The sequence below is a fragment of the Nelumbo lutea genome, chromosome 4 (genome assembly GCF_056320005.1).
Source record: "Nelumbo lutea isolate HS-2025 chromosome 4, American lotus-T2T, whole genome shotgun sequence".
Taxonomy (NCBI): domain Eukaryota; kingdom Viridiplantae; phylum Streptophyta; class Magnoliopsida; order Proteales; family Nelumbonaceae; genus Nelumbo; species Nelumbo lutea.
In genome coordinates, this window is record NC_142687.1 from 51,617,588 (window position 1) to 51,635,983 (window position 18,396).

The 18,396-nt window shown below is 42.1% G+C and overlaps 3 non-coding genes and 19 pseudogenes across 3 annotated transcripts; 4 read left to right on the forward strand and 18 right to left on the reverse strand.

Annotated features, from left to right (window-relative positions):
• The first annotated feature begins 2,771 nt into the window (after nucleotides 1–2,771).
• On the forward strand, nucleotides 2,772–2,878 carry LOC148857336 (small nucleolar RNA R71). Its single transcript, XR_016095302.1, has one exon. It is a non-coding gene; the product is annotated as a small nucleolar RNA R71 (small nucleolar RNA).
• A 5,722-nt stretch (nucleotides 2,879–8,600) lies between these two features.
• On the forward strand, nucleotides 8,601–8,719 carry LOC148857337 (5S ribosomal RNA; annotated as a pseudogene).
• Nucleotides 8,720–9,078: 359 nt separating this feature from the next.
• Nucleotides 9,079–9,197, forward strand: LOC148857338 (5S ribosomal RNA; annotated as a pseudogene).
• Nucleotides 9,198–9,555: 358 nt separating this feature from the next.
• LOC148857339 (5S ribosomal RNA) lies at nucleotides 9,556–9,674 on the forward strand. Its single transcript, XR_016098191.1, has one exon. It is a non-coding gene; the product is annotated as a 5S ribosomal RNA (ribosomal RNA).
• A 223-nt stretch (nucleotides 9,675–9,897) lies between these two features.
• On the reverse strand, nucleotides 9,898–10,015 carry LOC148857340 (5S ribosomal RNA; annotated as a pseudogene).
• Nucleotides 10,016–10,374: 359 nt separating this feature from the next.
• On the reverse strand, nucleotides 10,375–10,493 carry LOC148857341 (5S ribosomal RNA; annotated as a pseudogene).
• Nucleotides 10,494–10,852: 359 nt separating this feature from the next.
• On the reverse strand, nucleotides 10,853–10,970 carry LOC148857342 (5S ribosomal RNA; annotated as a pseudogene).
• Nucleotides 10,971–11,329: 359 nt separating this feature from the next.
• Nucleotides 11,330–11,447, reverse strand: LOC148857343 (5S ribosomal RNA; annotated as a pseudogene).
• Nucleotides 11,448–11,806: 359 nt separating this feature from the next.
• On the reverse strand, nucleotides 11,807–11,925 carry LOC148857344 (5S ribosomal RNA; annotated as a pseudogene).
• A 359-nt stretch (nucleotides 11,926–12,284) lies between these two features.
• On the reverse strand, nucleotides 12,285–12,402 carry LOC148857345 (5S ribosomal RNA; annotated as a pseudogene).
• Nucleotides 12,403–12,761: 359 nt separating this feature from the next.
• Nucleotides 12,762–12,880, reverse strand: LOC148857346 (5S ribosomal RNA; annotated as a pseudogene).
• Nucleotides 12,881–13,238: 358 nt separating this feature from the next.
• Nucleotides 13,239–13,356, reverse strand: LOC148857347 (5S ribosomal RNA; annotated as a pseudogene).
• A 359-nt stretch (nucleotides 13,357–13,715) lies between these two features.
• LOC148857348 (5S ribosomal RNA) lies at nucleotides 13,716–13,834 on the reverse strand. The gene has a single exon (XR_016098199.1). It is a non-coding gene; the product is annotated as a 5S ribosomal RNA (ribosomal RNA).
• A 359-nt stretch (nucleotides 13,835–14,193) lies between these two features.
• LOC148857349 (5S ribosomal RNA) lies at nucleotides 14,194–14,312 on the reverse strand (annotated as a pseudogene).
• Nucleotides 14,313–14,671: 359 nt separating this feature from the next.
• On the reverse strand, nucleotides 14,672–14,789 carry LOC148857350 (5S ribosomal RNA; annotated as a pseudogene).
• Nucleotides 14,790–15,148: 359 nt separating this feature from the next.
• LOC148857351 (5S ribosomal RNA) lies at nucleotides 15,149–15,267 on the reverse strand (annotated as a pseudogene).
• A 359-nt stretch (nucleotides 15,268–15,626) lies between these two features.
• LOC148857352 (5S ribosomal RNA) lies at nucleotides 15,627–15,744 on the reverse strand (annotated as a pseudogene).
• Nucleotides 15,745–16,105: 361 nt separating this feature from the next.
• On the reverse strand, nucleotides 16,106–16,224 carry LOC148857353 (5S ribosomal RNA; annotated as a pseudogene).
• A 359-nt stretch (nucleotides 16,225–16,583) lies between these two features.
• Nucleotides 16,584–16,701, reverse strand: LOC148857354 (5S ribosomal RNA; annotated as a pseudogene).
• Nucleotides 16,702–17,060: 359 nt separating this feature from the next.
• LOC148857355 (5S ribosomal RNA) lies at nucleotides 17,061–17,179 on the reverse strand (annotated as a pseudogene).
• Nucleotides 17,180–17,538: 359 nt separating this feature from the next.
• On the reverse strand, nucleotides 17,539–17,656 carry LOC148857356 (5S ribosomal RNA; annotated as a pseudogene).
• A 359-nt stretch (nucleotides 17,657–18,015) lies between these two features.
• LOC148857357 (5S ribosomal RNA) lies at nucleotides 18,016–18,134 on the reverse strand (annotated as a pseudogene).
• Between the last annotated feature and the right edge of the window lie 262 nt (nucleotides 18,135–18,396).

The following is an 18,396-nucleotide window of genomic DNA, read 5'->3' on the forward strand; positions in this document are numbered from 1 at the left end:
AATTCAAATCAAAAGAGAATGAAACTACAAATGATTTATTACAGAAGATCTTTGAATCACAAACTCTCAATTCGAACTCACCTTCTTCTTCTAGCTTGCTTGTCTTGAACTTCCTTCAGCCCTTCTTCTTCTTCTTCCTTGCGCCTAGCCTTCTTCTCTTCTCTTCTCTCAAGGTGGCCGAACCTCTAAGAGTGGGAGAGCCTTCCTCTCAAGCAATTGAACAACTTTCTCCCCTCCTAGAGGCCTCCTTATATAGTTTTTCAAGGGGGCTCTTGCCCCTTCTTGAAGCCTCTAGAATGGGGTGTATTACACCCCTCATGAACCTTCTAGAGTGCTCCCTCCTTCTCTTCAAGAAACTCCTAGAAGTTGCCGCCCCTAGCTCCCTTTGGGCTGCTATTTGGGCTACAACTTAGCTTGCTTTTGAGCTCATGTGGGCTACACTCTAGGCTGTTATTTGGGCTAAAAATGGGCCTTCCTTGCTGGGCCGAATTCTCCTCATAGCTAGGCTTTATTTTCTGGGGTTTTCTCAAGGATTTCACTTGCTCTTTTTGGGCCGAAGTGCTCTCTCTTGCTTCCACGACCGGGCTGGACTGAAATTGGTCTTTTTGAACCTTCTTTTCTTGCCTTTTTCCTTCCTTCTCTTGGATTGATTATCCCTGAACCTATTCTTAGCATTAAGCTAAATTAAGGCAAAAATTAATAAAACCGGCATAAAAATCCATGCTAAAGTCCTCAAAAATTATAGATAAATTGTAAGTTCATCAAATACCCCCACACTTAAGCTTTTGCTTGTCCTCAAGCAAAGACATCAGCCATAAACTTAACATTCCCCCCTTCTGTTCTCACCATTTACCTGGTGAACTTTTTAAGATAGAAATGCATTGAGTAGTCGGGGAACTTTTGTAAGTGCTCAACTCTTATTCTTGTAAATTACCAATTAAGATATGTATCAGATCCAAGGAAAGGAGAATATGAATTTCATCATAGTCTAGCCTTCACTCCTAATTCATATATAAATCAGCTCCTTAATTGTCAAGGTTAATAATCAAATTTCACTAAGTTTCACATCTGTAACTGAATCTCAATGAGAGTTCAACTTTAGAGTGCCCCTTTGAACCTCAGCTATCACCACAATTTCTTAATTCTAGGGGTGAGTGCATCTTATGCTCCATCTCACCCTTTTCTTTTCTTTTTTTTTTTTTTTTTTTTTTTTTTTTTTTTTTCGGTGTGAGTGCATTTTATGCTCCATCTCACACACTTTTCTCTCTCTTTTTTTTTTTTTTGGTGTGAGTGCATCTTATGCTCCATCTCACACTGGTCACTTACTTGAGGTAGGACTCATGTTTTGAGCTGCTAGTTTTACTATTCAACTCAAAATAGCGGAGTCAATTTGGGCTTTTGTCCTTCTTTGCAATTATTGAACCTCAAGAATTAGCATTTCAGATGTGCACTAGCTCTCTTGACCATTAACAATGAAATCAAGGGCTTCCATACACATGAAGGAAGTTAGGGCTAGTCATGCTGAAAGGCATATTCAGCTCCCCTTTTCTCATGCATATATCAAATTGGGTCATTCACAAGATTAAAAACTTAACAAGTACATCAGTCTCCCTCAACTCATTGAATTCCTTCTTAAAAAAAAATCATCAAATAAATAGTAATGAACTTGAGGGGTTCAAGTCTTTTTTTTTTTTTTTTTTTTTTTTTTGGTTATGTCATTGCCTGCATATGTGTGTTGGGGTGCATGGTTTCAGCCCCCATACCCTAGCCTCGGGCTCACTCCCCCACACTTAAGATGAACATTGTCCTCAATGTTCGTAGTGTTAGGCAGTAACAATAAAACTAGCAAGAGCATCATCAAGTAATAGGAGGTATTTAGAGGACTTCCCTGAAGATCATTCTTAAATTCTGCAATATGTTGTCGGTGGAAAACTTCTTCTGCTAGAAATCACTTGCAAACTAGAAGAGGAGATCAGTATCTTTATTCAATTAAATTCTAAGAAAAACTAACTAAACTTAAATGCTATGAAAAATAAAAACAAAAAGCAAGTAAGACAGTTTATGACTAAGTATCTGAATTGGGAATTCTCCCAACAGCCTCTTGTTCCCTTGGGTTTACCATGGTGTTACTAGGTAAGGTACCCGGAGCCCTTTCTGAAATCATCTGTGCCAGCTGCCCAACCTGAGTTTCCAAGTTCCTTATCGATGTTTCGTTTTTCTGAAATCTATTTTCCGCACTAGCTATGAACTTGGTCATCAGCTCCTCCAAGTTAGATTTCGGTTCCGGCTGATAGAAGTTTTGGTGGAAAGGCTTAGGTGCATGCTGATTCAGGTGGCCTCTCCATCCGGGGTTATGGGCATGATGGTACTGATTTCCTGGCTGTCTTGTAAAGTTGCCAACAAAGTCTACTTGTTCTGTGGACTGAAAAGTCTGACTGCCAACTTGGAATTCAGTGCTATCATGGCCTCCCCCACACTTATCATACTGTATATGCATAGCTGCCATCTGCATCTCATCAAAATTTTTGCTAAGTGCTCCTATTTGTGCAGAGAGAGCTGTGTATGTATCCACATTATGAAGGCCATGCTGCTTTCTAACTGGTGTCCTTTCTGAATGCCATTGGTAGTTATTGGCTGCCATCTCCTCGATGAGTGCATGGGCAACCTTGGGAGTCTTATTGTTTATGGAGCCCCCAGCTGCTGCATCTAAGATGGTCTTGTTTGAATCGGTCAGACCATTATAAAATGTTTGCACCTGCAGCCAAATCGGAAGGCCATGGTGAGGAACCCTCCTTAGTAGCTCCTTGTAACGTTCCCAGGACTCATAGAGAGATTCCCCCTCTTGCTGGAAAAAAGTAGTGATGTCATTCCTCATTTTAGCAGTTTTAGAAGGGGGAAAATATTTAGAGAGAAAACGGCTGGCCATTTCGTCCCATGTGGCTATAGATCCTGCCGGTAATGAGTTCAACCAAGCTTTGGCTTTATCCTTCAAAGAAAATGGGAATAACCTCAGCCGGATGGCATCATCACTTACCCCATTGTGTTTGAAGGTGTCACAGATTTCCAAGAAGTTAGCAATATGGGCATTCGGATCCTCATGGGCCATACCACAAAACTGAACCGTATTTTGTATCATTTGGATTATGGCCGGTTTAATTTCGAAGTTATTGGCAGCAATAGTTGGCCTGATAATGCTGGAGACAGTCCCGGTGAGGGTAGGCTTGGCATAATCCATCATAGTTCTTTGTTCAGCCATTTCTTGTGCTTCTTGTCTGACTTGCTTAGCAGCTCTCAAACGGACACGGAGAGTCCGTTCAATCTCCGGGTCGTAAAGGATCTCTTCCAGTTCAGGTCTGCTTGTCATAAACTGTAAAGGTCAAAGCAATAAAAAGGCCAATATTCACAAAAGAAAATAAATAACTAATCCTATTACAACTGAAAATGTAAAGTGAAGTATTGGAATATACAAACCTACATCCTAAAATAAATAAATGCAGCTAACTAAAAGCATATCAACATTTTATTCAATATACAGAATTCAGTAGCAATTTACAAACAGGTCTGAATTCAGTAATCTCTGAGTAGAACAACAGTTTACAAATTCCTCTTCTTTATATTGCTGAAATCAGGGACGGGATTTAATTACACAGATCTAAACTGCTGAGAGCTGAAATCTCAGTAGCTACTGAGAACAGTAATATACAGTTATGAAATCTTAGCAGCTACTGAGGACAGCCAAGTGCGGATCAGCAGTGATTGTGTTCAGGTCTGAGTTTCATATTAAAAGGCTCTTCTGTGCTACTGAAGGTCAATACACTAAACTGAAGTCAATGTACAAAGGATTGATAGCAATTCAGACATCAGTTCTACACAAAATTGAGATCAGCTCTGAAATCTCAGAAGCCACTGAGAACAACAATAAATATAATAGCAGCTGCTGATAACAGTACAGTTGTGCTCAGGTCTGATTTCCATATTGGAAGGCTACTAAATATCAGATCTGAGCCCACTGTTTTGATGAGCTATGCATCACCAAACACCAGATGGAGTAGCCATACTAAAACTGAGCAATTCAGTAGGATAACCTACTGATATTAGAAATGAAACATGCTGTATACAGATCTGCACAAAACCGAAATCAATCAGTAGAAAAAAATAATCTGAAATCAGACCTGTATTCACCATGGTGTGGATGCTGGGATCTTATTTTCTTTTTCTTTTCTTTTTCTATTTTTCTTTTCTTTCCTTTTTTTTTTTTTAAAGGAAGAAAACTAAAACAAAATACAGCAATGCAACCAAAATCTTTTTGGATGAGTGCAGGTCTGATTGATGAATGCAATTCAGATCTGAACTCATTTTGAGATTTATTTATTTATTTATTTGTATTTTTTTTTTTTAGAACCAAAAGAAGAAGAGAAATTTGATTTGCATAAGCTACATTAAAACTGAAACTAAGGATGGAACAATCAAGTATCAAGAGAAGAAACATGGCTCCATCAATGTAGCCCTTGATGGATTATACACTTATTGGAATGTAGTACACACGGCTGCACACACCCATTCAGATCTGTTAGACTTTCTATTCATGCACAGCTGAAATCAGAGCTATCTATCTTGAAAAAAAATTTCAAAGATCTGCCTAGGACAATTCACAATGCCAATTTAGTAATGTTAATTGTAATACAAACCTGTTCAAAACCTGGCCTGGTTCAGTCTTGCTGTAGCAGGTCTGCTATAGTAGCCCTGCTATAGGTCTGAACTCTAATAGAAAAATGGTGTGGAAGTGCCACTTTTATTGAAATCTCTTGAGGCATAAAAAAATTCTCAGATTAAATATACTTTTCTTCAACCAAATCAGTTTAGATAGATCGGAGTACAAGTTATTTAATACAGCAAAGTATGCCCTGTATCCTGCTCTGTTCACAACCCCAGTTGAGATCTAGGTGGTTGCAGATCCGAATTTCTTCAACCATGACTATCCAATTGTTTTTGGGAGATAGCAGATTTTTTGTAGGGTGTATTGGGGTGACGATAACCCCCAATTATCCTTTAAATTTACATCAGTTCAGGTCTGAGTTCAAGAGAACTCAGATCTGAACTGTTGCAAATCTGCTACAGCAGAACTCAGATCTGAACTCAGATCTGAGTTCTGATCCGAATCCTTGGTTTCCATGGTTCTTTCTCTCTCTCTTTTTTTTTTCACTATCTAAATATATATTTTTTTTTCTTTTTGCAACGAAAGAAAAGAATAATAAAGGGCTGAGAACAGATTTTTTTTTTCTGAGTATTGCAGTTCTGCTATAGCAGAGTTCAGGTCTGAACTCAAGTCTGAGTTCGGATCTGAAATCTCAATTGCCTTACCTTCAGTTATTGCTACCAAATTGTTTTTGGGGAATAGCAGAAGTGCCCTAGGGTGAATTGGGGTGGTGATGACACCCAATTCCCCTCAAAATTTCATCAGTTCAGGTCTGAGTTCAGAGGAACTCAGATCTGAACTGTTGCAAATCTGCAATAGCAGAATTCAGATCTGAACTCAGATCTGAGTTCTGATCCGAATTCTCAATTGCTCCTCTGGTTGTTCAAAAGATCTCCCCCTTTTTTTTTTCATTTGTTTTTTTTTTCTTTTTGTAATGAAAGAAAAGAATAATAAAATCTGAAACACAAGCAACTCTTTTCGGCTGAGTGCTGCAGATCTGAAATCTGCTGATCTGAGTGCCGAATGCAACTCAGATCTGCAACACTCATCTTTATGTGAATTTTTTTCCTTTTTTTTTTCATTTTGAAGGGAACAACACCAAGATTGAATAGAAATCAAATATGCCTTTATTAAAATGAAACTGAAACAAAAAAAAAAAGAAAGTAATCTACTTAAGAAAGAAGAAACATAACTACAGTAGTACAGCAGTTGCAGTCCAAGCTGAAATGAAAAAGTTAGCAAATTAACCCAACTATGAATGCAATGCTGAATGAGATCAGATTAAGAATGCTCAATGTTTCCTAATATTGCTTCTATAAATCCCCGGCAACGGCGCCAAAAACATGATGTGTGGCTCATTGTGACACTAGCAAATGCACTAGCCGTTCAAGTAATAAAGTAGTGAGTGAAGTATCGTTCCCACGAGGATTTAGGAAACAATTACCAATACTAAATTGAACATTTCTTATCTGATCAACAAATAAATCAAAACTCTAATGAGAGCTAAGAAATCCTAAATTAAAATCTATCTAAATCATTGGCCCAATTGCCTTCAATTCAGGTTAGAAGAGTAAGCAGTAAATGTCAATCTCAGAATTCAGCAATCTATCAATTTGGATCATTCGAATGAAAAATGATTGACCCTTGGTATGGTGAAACCCCAAGGTCATGAACAGCCTCTCTCAAGTGCATGTTCATCCTATGCATGAGTGACGGTTCTTCTATCTCTAGCAAGAATCTAATCCCCATGCATGCATTTCTTCAAACACTTCTAAGGCATCAATTCAAATCTGAATTGATCACCAACTGAATTGTGCAAGTTATCTCTAACCTTGCACTCAATTCAGTTCTTGAATAGTAGATCTGAATTCTTAGAGTCTCTCTCAAGCACTCTAGGAATTCCAAGCTGTAGATTAATTCGCCCAATCTGAAATTTGCAGATCTGAATTCTCTTTCAAGCAATTCAGATCTTGCAATCTCAGATCTGAGAATTCAGATCTGAGTTTTGAAGGTTAGTTGGCCGAATTGATCTGCAATCACACCCTTATTCAAGAAACTTCAAGTACAATGCATGACCATTTGAATGAATCAAAAAGAATTAGATTGCTGAACTGAAATTTTACAAGCTGAAATACATCAAGGAAGAATGGAAACAAGGAGAAAGAAGAAAGAACATATAACTAAGAAACTGAATTCAAATCAAAAGAGAATGAAACTACAAATGATTTATTACAGAAGATCTTTGAATCACAAACTCTCAATTCGAACTCACCTTCTTCTTCTAGCTTGCTTGTCTTGAACTTCCTTCAGCCCTTCTTCTTCTTCTTCCTTGCGCCTAGCCTTCTTCTCTTCTCTTCTCTCAACGTGGCCGAACCTCTAAGAGTGGGAGAGCCTTCCTCTCAAGCAATTGAACAACTTTCTCCCCTCCTAGAGGCCTCCTTATATAGTTTTTCAAGGGGGCTCTTGCCCCTTCTTGAAGCCTCTAGAATGGGGTGTATTACACCCCTCATGAACCTTCTAGAGTGCTCCCTCCTTCTCTTCAAAAAACTCCTAGAAGTTGCCGCCCCTAGCTCCCTTTGGGCTGCTATTTGGGCTACAACTTAGCTTGCTTTTGAGCTCATGTGGGCTACACTCTAGGCTGTTATTTGGGCTAAAAATGGGCCTTCCTTGCTGGGCCGAATTCTCCTCATAGCTAGGCTTTATTTTCTGGGGTTTTCTCAAGGAATTCACTTGCTCTTTTTGGGCCGAAGTGCTCTCTCTTGCTTCCACGACCGGGCTGGACTGAAATTGGTCTTTTTGAACCTTCTTTTCTTGCCTTTTTCCTTCCTTCTCTTGGATTGATTATCCCTGAACCTATTCTTAGCATTAAGCTAAATTAAGGCAAAAATTAATAAAACCGGCATAAAAATCCATGCTAAAGTCCTCAAAAATTATAGATAAATTGTAAGTTCATCACTAACCTTCAAAACTCAGATCTGAATTCTCAGATCTGAGATTGCAAGATCTGAATTGCTTGAAAGAGAATTCAGATCTGCAATTTTCAGATTGGGCGAATTAATCTACAGCTTGGAATTCCTAGAGTGCTTGAGAGAGACTCTAGGAATTCAGATCTACTATTCAAGAACTGAATTGAGTGCAAGGTAAGAGATAACTTGCACAATTCAGTTGGTGATCAATTCAGATTTGAATTGATGCCTTAGAAGTGTTTGAAGAAATGCATGCATGAGGATTAGATTCTTGCTAGAGATAGAAGAACCGTCACTCATGCATAGGATGAACATGCACTTGAGAGAGGCTGTTCATGACCTTGGGGTTTCACCAAACCAAGGCTCAATCATGATTCATTCGAATGATCCAAATTGATAGATTGCTGAATTCTGAGATTGACATTTACTGCTTACTCTTCTAACCTGAATTGAAGGCAATTGGACCAATGATTTAGATAGATTTTAATTTAGGATTTCTTAGCTTTCATTAGAGTTTTGATTTATTTGTTGATCAGATAAGAAATGTTCAATTTAGTATTGGTAATTGTTTCCTAAATCCTCGTGGGAACGATACTTCACTCACTACTTTATTACTTGAACGGATAGTGCACTTGCTAGTGTCACAATGAGCCACACATCAGGATTCTCGGACCATTTGCGGCATGACCGTCATTACTAAATGGAAACGGTGCAAAACCGGGCTTTTGGCTATCGTCGTGCATTGTGGGCCCCATGATAGTATTGCATCAATCCGGGGCTGTGACAGATCTGGAAAGGAATAACTCCGCTCACGTGGAAGCTTGTGTACGGTTACCAACGGAGGAAAGTTGCATACACCGTTTTTTCAATTCTGAAAGAATTAATGGTGGGGAGCAATATAGTGAGTGCGTAAAGATTTAAACGAGCAAGAAGCAAACGGTTGTGATCATACCAGCACTAATGCATCGGATCCCATCAGAACTCTGAATTTAAATGTGCTTGGGCGAGAGTAGTATTACGATGGGTGACCTCCTGGGAAGTCCTTGTGTTGCACCCCAATTTTGATAATATTTTATCTTTGATATATTATTTGCAAATTCCATATGTCGTTTCGGTGAGACAACAGGAAACAACGCGCTGGATTCTTAGACCATTTGCGACACGATCGTCATTACTGAATGGGAACGGTGCAAAATCGGACTTTTGGCATTCGTCGTGCATTGTGGGCTCCACGATAATATTGCTTCTATCCAGGCTGCGACAAATCTGGAAAGGAATAACTCCGCTGACGTGGAAGGTTGTGCACAGTTACGAAGGGAGGAAAGTTGCATACACCGTTTTTTCAAGTCTGAAAAAATTAATGGGGGGCGAGCAAGATAGTGAGTGCATAAAGATTTAAGCGAGCAAGAAGCAAACGGTTGTGATCATACCAGCACTAATGCACCGAATCCCATAAGAACTCCGAAGTTAAGTGTGCTTGGGCGAGAGTAGTAATATGATGGGTGACCTCCTGGGAAATCATCGTGTTGCAACCCAATTTTATTAATATTTTACTTTTGATATATTATTTGCAAATTCCATCTGTCGTTTTGGTGAGACAACTGGAAAAACGCGCCGGGTTCTCGGACCATTTGCGGCACGACCGTCATTACTGAATGGGAATGGTGCAAAACCGGGCTTTTGGCATTCGTCGTGCATTATGGGCCCCGCAATTGTATTGCATCTATCCGCGGCTGCGGCAGATCGGGAAAGGAATAACTCCGCTCACGTTGGAACTTGTGCACGTTTACCAAGGGAGGAAAGTTGCATAAACCGTTTTTTCAAATCTGAAAGAATTAATGGGGGGGAGCAAGATAGTGAGTGCATAAAGATTTAAGCGAGCAAGTAACAAACATTTGCGATCATACCAGCACTAATGCACCGGATCCCATCAGAACTCCGAAGTTAAGTGTGCTTGGGCGAAAGTAGTATTATGATGGGTGACCTCCTGGGAAATCATCGTGTTGCAACCCAATTTTTTTCCAGATCTGCCGCAGCCCCGGATAGATGCAATACTATCGCAGGGCCCACAATGCACGATGAACACCCAAAGCCCGGTTTTGAACCGTTCCCATTCAATAATGACGATCGAACCGCAAATGCTCTGAGTATCCGGTGCGTTGTTTCCAGTTGTCTCGCCGAAACGACATATGGAATTTGCAAATAGTATATAAAAAATAAAATATTAATAAAATTGGGGTGCAACACGAGGACTTCCTAGGAGGTCACCAATCTTAGTACAACTCTCGCCAAGAACGCTTAATTTCGGAGTTCAAATGGGATCCGATGCATTAGTGCTTGTATGATCGCACCCATTTTCTTCTTGCTCGCTAAAATCTTTATGCACCCACAATTTTGCTCCCCTCCATTAATTCTTTCAGACTTGAAAAAATGGTGTATGCAACTTTCCTCCCTTGGTACCCGTGCACAAGCTCCCACGTGAGCGGAGTTATTCATTTCCAGATCTGGCGCAGCCCCGGATAGACAAAATAATATCGTGGGGCCCACAATCCACGACGAACGCCCAAATCCCGGTTTTGCACCGTTCCCATTCAGTAATGAAGATCGAACCGTAAATGCTCCGAGTATCCGGCGCATTGTTTCCAGTTGTCTCGCCGAAACGACATATGGAATTTGAAAATAGTAGCTCAAAAATAAAATATTAATAAAATTGGGGTGCAACACGAGGACTTCCTTGGAGTTCACCAATCCTAATACTACTCTCGCCCAAGCACGCTTAACTTCGGAGTTCTGATGGGATCAGGTGTATTAGTGCTGGTATGATCGCACCCGTTTGCATCTTGCTCGCTTAAATCTTTATGCACTAACTATCTTGCTCCCCTCCATTAATTCTTTCGGACTTGAAAAAATGGTGTATGCAACTTTCCTCCGTTGCTAACCGTGCACAAGCTCCCACGTGAGCGGAGTTATTCCTTTTCAGATCTGCCGCAGCCCCGGATAGATGCAATAATATCACGAGGCCCACAATGCACGACGAATGCCAAAAGCCCGGTTTAGCACCGTTCCCATTCAGTAATGACGATCGTGCCGCAAATGGTCCGAGTATCCGGCGTGTTGTTTCTAGTTGTCTCGCCGAAACGACATATGGAATTTGCAAATAGTATATCAAAAATAAAATATTAATAAAATTGGGGTGCAACACGAGGACTTCCTAGGAGGTCACCAATCTTAGTACTACTCTCGCCAAGAACGCTTAACTTCGGAGTTCAAATGGGATCCGATGCATTAGTGCTGGTATGATCGCACCCATTTTCTTCTTGCACGCTTAAATCTTTATGCACTCACTATTTTGCTCCCCTCCATTAATTCTTTTAGACTTGAAAAAATGGTGTATGCAACTTTCCTCCCTTGGTACCCGTGCACAAGCTCCCACGTGAGCGGAGTTATTCATTTCCAGATCTGCCGCAGCCCCGGATAGATGCAATACTATCGCGAGGCCCACAATGCACGACGAACACCAAAAGCCCGGTTTTTCACCGTTCCCATTCAATAATGACGATCGAACCGCAAATGCTCCGAGTATCCGGCGCGTTGTTTCCAGTTGTCTCGCCGAAACGACATATGGAATTTGCAAATAGTATATCAAAAATAAAATATTAATAAAATTGGGGTGCAACACGGGGACTTCCTATCAGGTCACCAATCTTAGTACTACTCACGCCAAGAACGTTTAACTTCGGAGTTCAAATGGGATCCGATGCATTAGTGCTTTTATGATCGCACCCATTTTCTTCTTGCTCGCTTAAATCTTTATGCACTCACTATTTTTCTCCCCTCCATTAATTCTTTCAGACTTGAAAAAATGGTGTATGCAACTTTCCTCCCTTGGTACCCGTGCACAAGCTCCTACGTGAGCGGAGTTATTCATTTCCAGATCTGCCGCAGCCCCGGATAGATGCAATAATATCGCGGGGCCCACAATCCACGACGAACGCCCAAATCTTGGTTTTGCACCATTCCCATTCAGTAATGACGATCGAACCGTAAATGCTCCGAGTATCTGGCACGTTGTTTCTAGTTATCTCGCCGAAACGACATATGGAATTTGAAAATAGTATATCAAAAATAAAATATTAATAAAATTGGGGTGCAACACGAGGACTTCCTAGGAGTTCACCAATCCTAGTACTACTCTCGCCCAAGCACGCTTAACTTTGGAGTTCTGATGGGATCCGGTGTATTAGTGCTGGTATGATCGCACCCGATTGCTTCTTGCTCGCTTAAATCTTTATGCACTCACTATCTTGCTCCCCTCCATTAATTCTTTCAGACTTGAAAAAACGGTGTATGCAACTTTCCTCCCTTGGTACCCGTGCACAAGCTCCCACGTGATCGGAGTTATTCATTTCCAGATCTGCCGCAGCCCCGGATAGATGCAATACTATCGCGGGGCCCACAATGCACGACGAACACCAAAAGCCCGGTTTTGCACCGTTCCCATTCAATAATGACGATCGAACCGCAAATGCTCCGAGTATCCGGCGCGTTGTTTCCAGTTGTCTCGCCGAAACGACATATGGAATTTGCAAATAGTATATCAAAAATAAAATATTAATAAAATTGGGGTGCAACACGAAGACTTCCTATCAGGTCACCAATCTTAGTACTACTCACGCCAAGAACGTTTAACTTCGGAGTTCAAATGGGATCCGATGCATTAGTGCTTTTATGATCGCACCCATTTTCTTCTTGCTCGCTTAAATCTTTATGCACTCTCTATTTTTCTCCCCTCCATTAATTCTTTCAGACTTGAAAAAATGGTGTATGCAACTTTCCTCCCTTGGTACCCGTGCACAAGCTCCTACGTGAGCGGAGTTATTCATTTCCAGATCTGCCGCAGCCCCGGATAGATGCAATAATATCGCGGGGCCCACAATCCACGACGAACGCCCAAATCCCGGTTTTGCACCGTTCCCATTCAGTAATGACGATCGAACCGTAAATGCTCCGAGTATCTGGCACGTTGTTTCTAGTTATCTCGCCGAAACGACATATGGAATTTGAAAATAGTATATCAAAAATAAAATATTAATAAAATTGGGGTGCAACACGAGGACTTCCTAGGAGTTCAACAATCCTAGTACTACTCTCGCCCAAGCACGCTTAACTTTGGAGTTCTGATGGGATCCGGTGTATTAGTGCTGGTATGATCGCACCCGATTGCTTCTTGCTCGCTTAAATCTTTATGCACTCACTATCTTGCTCCCCTCCATTATTCTTTCAGACTTGAAAAAACTGTGTATGCAACTTTCCTCCCTTGGTACCCGTGCACAAGCTACCACGTGAGCGCAGTTATTCAATTCCAGATCTGCCTCAGCCCCGGATAGATGCAATACTATCGCGGGGCCCACAATGCATGACGAACACCCAAAGCCCGGTTTTGCACCGTTCCCATTCAATAATGACGAACGAACCGCAAATGGTCCGAGTATCCGGCGCGTTGTTTCCAGTTGCTTCACCGAAACGACATATGGAATTTGCAAATAGTATATCAAAAATAAAATATTAATAAAATTGGGGTGCAACACGAGGACTTCCTAGCAGGTCACCAATCTTAGTACTACTCTCGCCAAGAACGCTTAACTTCGGAGTTCAAATGGGATCCGATGCATTAGTGCTTGTATGATCGCACCCATTTTCTTCTTGCACGCTTAAATCTTTATGCACTCACTATTTTGCTCCCCTCCATTAATTCTTTCAAACTTGAAAAAACGGTGTATGCAACTTTCCTGCCTTGGTACCCGTGCACAAGCTCCCACGTGAGCGGAGTTATTCATTTCCAGATCTACCGCAGCCCCGGATAGATGCAATAATATCGCGGGGCCCACAATCCACGATGAATGCCCAAATCCCAGTTTTGCACCGTTCCCATTCAGTAATGACGATCGAACCGTAAATGCTCCTAGTATCCGGCGCGTTGTTTCCAGTTGTCTCGCCGAAACGACATATGGAATTTGAAAATAGTATATCAAAAATAAAATATTAATAAAATTGGGGTGCAACACGAGGACTTCCTAGGAGTTCACCAATCCTAGTACTACTCTCGCCCAAGCACGCTTAACTTCGGAGTTCTGATGGGATCCGGTGTATTAGTGCTGGTATGATCGCACCCGTTTGCTTCTTGCTCGCTTAAATCTTTATGCACTCAATATCTTGCTCCCCTCCATTAATTCTTTCGGACTTGAAAAAATGGTGTATGCAACTTTCCTCCCATGGCACCCGTGCACAAGCTCCCACGTGAGCGGAGTTATTCATTTCCAGATCTGTCGCAGCCCCGGATAGATGCAATACTATCACGGGGCCCACAATGCACGACGAATGCCCAAATCCCAGTTTTGCACCGTTCCCATTCAGTAATGACGATCGAACCGTAAATGCTCCTAGTATCCGGCGCGTTGTTTCCAGTTGTCTCGCCGACACGACATATGGAATTTGAAAATAGTATATCAAAAATAAAATATTAATAAAATTGGGGTGCAACACGAGGACTTCCTAGGAGTTCACCAATCCTAGTACTACTCTCGCCCAAGCACGCTTAAATTCTGAGTTCTGATGGGATCCGGTGTATTAGTGCTGGTATGATCGCACCCGTTTGCTTCTTGCTCGCTTAAATCTTTATGCACTCACTATCTTGCTCCCCTCCATTAATTCTTTCGGACTTGAAAAAATGGTGTATGCAACTTTCCTCCCTTGGCACCCGTGCACAAGCTCCCACGTGAGCGGAGTTATTCATTTCCAGATCTGCCGCAGCCCCGGATAGATGCAATACTATCGCGGGGCCCACAATGCACGATGAACACCCAAAGCCCGGTTTTGAATCGTTCCCATTCAATAATGACGATCGAACCGCAAATGCTCCGAGTATCCGGCGCGTTGTTTCCAGTTGTCTCGCCGAAACGACATATGGAATTTGCAAATAGTATATAAAAAATAAAATATTAATAAAATTGGGGTGCAACACGAGGACTTCCTAGGAGGTCACCAATCTTAGTACTACTCTCGCCAAGAACGCTTAATTTCGGAGTTCAAATGGGATCCGATGCATTAGTGCTTGTATGATCGCACCCATTTTCTTCTTGCTCGCTTAAATCTTTATGCACTCACTATTTTTCTCCCCTCCATTAATTCTTTCAGACTTGAAAAAAAGGTGTATGCAACTTTCCTCCCTTGGTACCCGTGCACAAGCTCCCACGTGAGCGGAGTTATTCATTTCCAGATCTGCCGCAGCCCCGGATAGATAAAATAATATCGCGGGGCCCACAATCCACGACGAACGCCCAAATCCCGGTTTTGCACCGTTCCCATTCAGTAATGAAGATCGAACCGTAAATGCTCTGAGTATCCGGCGCATTGTTTCAAGTTGTCTCGCCGAAACGACATATGGAATTTGAAAATAGTAGCTCAAAAATAAAATATTAATAAAATTGGGGTGCAACACGAGGACTTCCTTGGAGTTCACCAATCCTAATACTACTCTCGCCCAAGCACGCTTAACTTCGGAGTTCTGATGGGATCAGGTGTATTAGTGCTGGTATGATCGCACCCGTTTGCTTCTTGCTCGCTTAAATCTTTATGCACTCACTATCTTGCTCCCCTCCATTAATTCTTTCGGACTTGAAAAAATGGTGTATGCAACTTTCCTCCGTTGGTAACCGTGCACAAGCTCCCACGTGAGCGGAGTTATTCCTTTTCAGATCTACCGCAGCCCCGGATAGATGCAATAATATCGCGGGGCCCACAATGCACGACGAATGCCAAAAGCCCGGTTTAGCACCGTTCCCATTCAGTAATGACGATCGTGCCGCAAATGGTCCGAGTATCCGGCGTGTTGTTTCTAATTGTCTCGCCGAAACGACATATGGAATTTGCAAATAGTATATCAAAAATAAAATATTAATAAAATTGGGGTGCAACACGAGGACTTCCTTGGAGGTCACCAATCTTAGTACTACTCTCGCCAAGAACGCTTAACTTCGGAGTTCAAATGGGATCCGATGCATTAGTGCTTGTATGATCGCACCCATTTTTTCTTCTTGCACGCTTAAATCTTTATGCACTCACTATTTTGCTCCCCTCCATTAATTCTTTCAGACTTGACAAAACGGTGTATGCAACTTTCCTGCCTTGGTACCCATGCACAAGCTCCCACGTGAGCGGAGTTATTCATTTCGAGATCTACCGCAGCCCCGGATAGATGCAATAATATCGCGGGGCCCACAATCCACGACGAATGCCCAAATCCCAGTTATGCACCGTTCCCATTCAGTAATGACGATCGAACCGTAAATGCTCCGAGTATCCGGCGCGTTGTTTCCAGTTGTCTCGCCGAAACGACATATGGAATTTGACAATAGTATATCAAAAATAAAATATTAATAAAATTGGGGTGCAACACGAGGACATCCTAGGAGTTCACCAATCCTAGTACTACTCTCGCCCAAGCACGCTTAACTTCGGAGTTCTGATGGGATCCGGTGTATTAGTGCTGGTATGATCGCACCCGTTTGCTTCTTGCTCGCTTAAATCTTTATGCACTCACTATCTTGCTCACCTCCATTAATTCTTTCGGACTTGAAAAAATGGTGAATGCAACTTTCCTCCCTTGGCACCCGTGCACAAGCTCCCACGTGAGCGGAGTTATTCATTTCCAGATCTGCCGCAGCCCCGGATAGATGCAATACTATCTCGGGGCCCACAATGCACGATGAACACCCAAAGCCCGGTTTTGAACCGTTCCCATTCAATAATGACGATCGAACCGCAAATGCTATGAGTATCCGGCGCGTTGTTTCCAGTTGTCTCGCCGAAACGACATATGGAATTTGCAAATAGTATATAAAAAATAAAATATTAATAAAATTGGGGTGCAACACGAGGACTTCCTAGGAGGTCACCAATCTTAGTACTACTCTCGCCAAGAACGCTTAATTTCGGAGTTCAAATGGGATCCGATGCATTAGTGCTTGTATGATCGCACCCATTTTCTTCTTGCTCGCTTAAATCTTTATGCACTCACTATTTTTCTCCCCTCCATTAATTCTTTCAGACTTGAAAAAAAGGTGTATGCAACTTTCCTCCCTTGGTACCCGTGCACAAGCTCCCACGTGAGCGGAGTTATTCATTTCCAGATCTGCCGCAGGCCCGGATAGATAAAATAATATCGCGGGGCCCACAATCCATGACGAACGCCCAAATCCCGGTTTTGCACCGTTCCCATTCAGTAATGAAGATCGAACCGTAAATGCTCCGAGTATCCGGCGCGTTGTTTCCAGTTGTCTCGCCGAAACGACATATGGAATTTGAAAATAGTAGCTCAAAAATAAAATATTAATAAAATTGGGGTGCAACACGAGGACTTCCTTGGAGTTCACCAATCCAAATACTACTCTCGCCCAAGCACACTTAACTTCGGAGTTCTGATGGGATCAGGTGTATTAGTGCTGGTATGATCGCACCCGTTTGCTTCTTGCTCGCTTAAATATTTATGCACTCACTATCTTGCTCCCCTCCATTAATTCTTTCGGACTTGAATAAATGGTGTATGCAACTTTCCTCCCTTGGTAACCGTGCACAAGCTCCCACGTGAGCGGAGTTATTCCATTTCAGATCTGCCGCAGCCCCGGATAGATGCAATAATATCACGGGGCCCACAATGCACGACGAATGCCAAAAGCCCGATTTAGCACCGTTCCCATTCAGTAATGACGATCGTGCCACAAATGATCCGAGTATCCGGCGTGTTGTTTCTAGTTGTCTCGCCGAAACGACATATGGAATTTGCAAATAGTATATCAAAAATAAAATATTAATAAAATTGGGGTGCAACACGAGGACTTCCATGGAGGTCACCAATCTTAGTACTACTCTCGCCAAGAACGCTTAACTTCGGAGTTCAAATGGGATCCGATGCATTAGTGCTGGTATGATCGCACCCATTTTCTTCTTGCACGCTTAAATCTTTATGCACTCACTATTTTGCTCCCCTCCATTAATTCTTTCAGACTTGAAAAAATGGTGTATGCAACTTTCCTCCCTTGCTACCCGTGCACAAGCTCCCACGTGAGCGGAGTTATTCATTTCCAGATCTGCCGCAGCCCTGGATAGATGCAATACTATCGCAGGGCCCACAATGCACGACGAACACCAAAAGCCCGGTTTTGCACCGTTCCCATTCAATAATGACGATCGAACCGCAAATGCTCCGAGTATCCGGCGCGTTGTTTCCAGTTGTCTCGCCGAAACGACATATGGAATTTGAAAATAGTAGCTCAAAAATAAAATATTAATAAAATTGGGGCGCAACACAAGGACTTCCTTGGAGTTCACCAATCCTAATACTACTCTCGCCCAAGCACGCTTAACTTCGGAGTTCTGATGGGATCAGGTGTATTAGTGCTGGTATGATCGCACCCGTTTGCTTCTTGCTCGCCTAAATCTTTATGCACTCACTATCTTGCTCCCCTCCATTAATTCTTTCGGACTTGAAAAAATGGTGTATGCAACTTTCCTCCGTTGGTAACCGTGCACAAGCTCCCACGTGAGCGGAGTTATTCCTTTTCAGATCTGCCGCAGCCCTGGATAGATGCAATAATATCGCGGGGCCCACAATGCACGACGAATGCCAAAAGCCCGGTTTAGCACCGTTCCCATTCAGTAATGACGATCGTGCCGCAA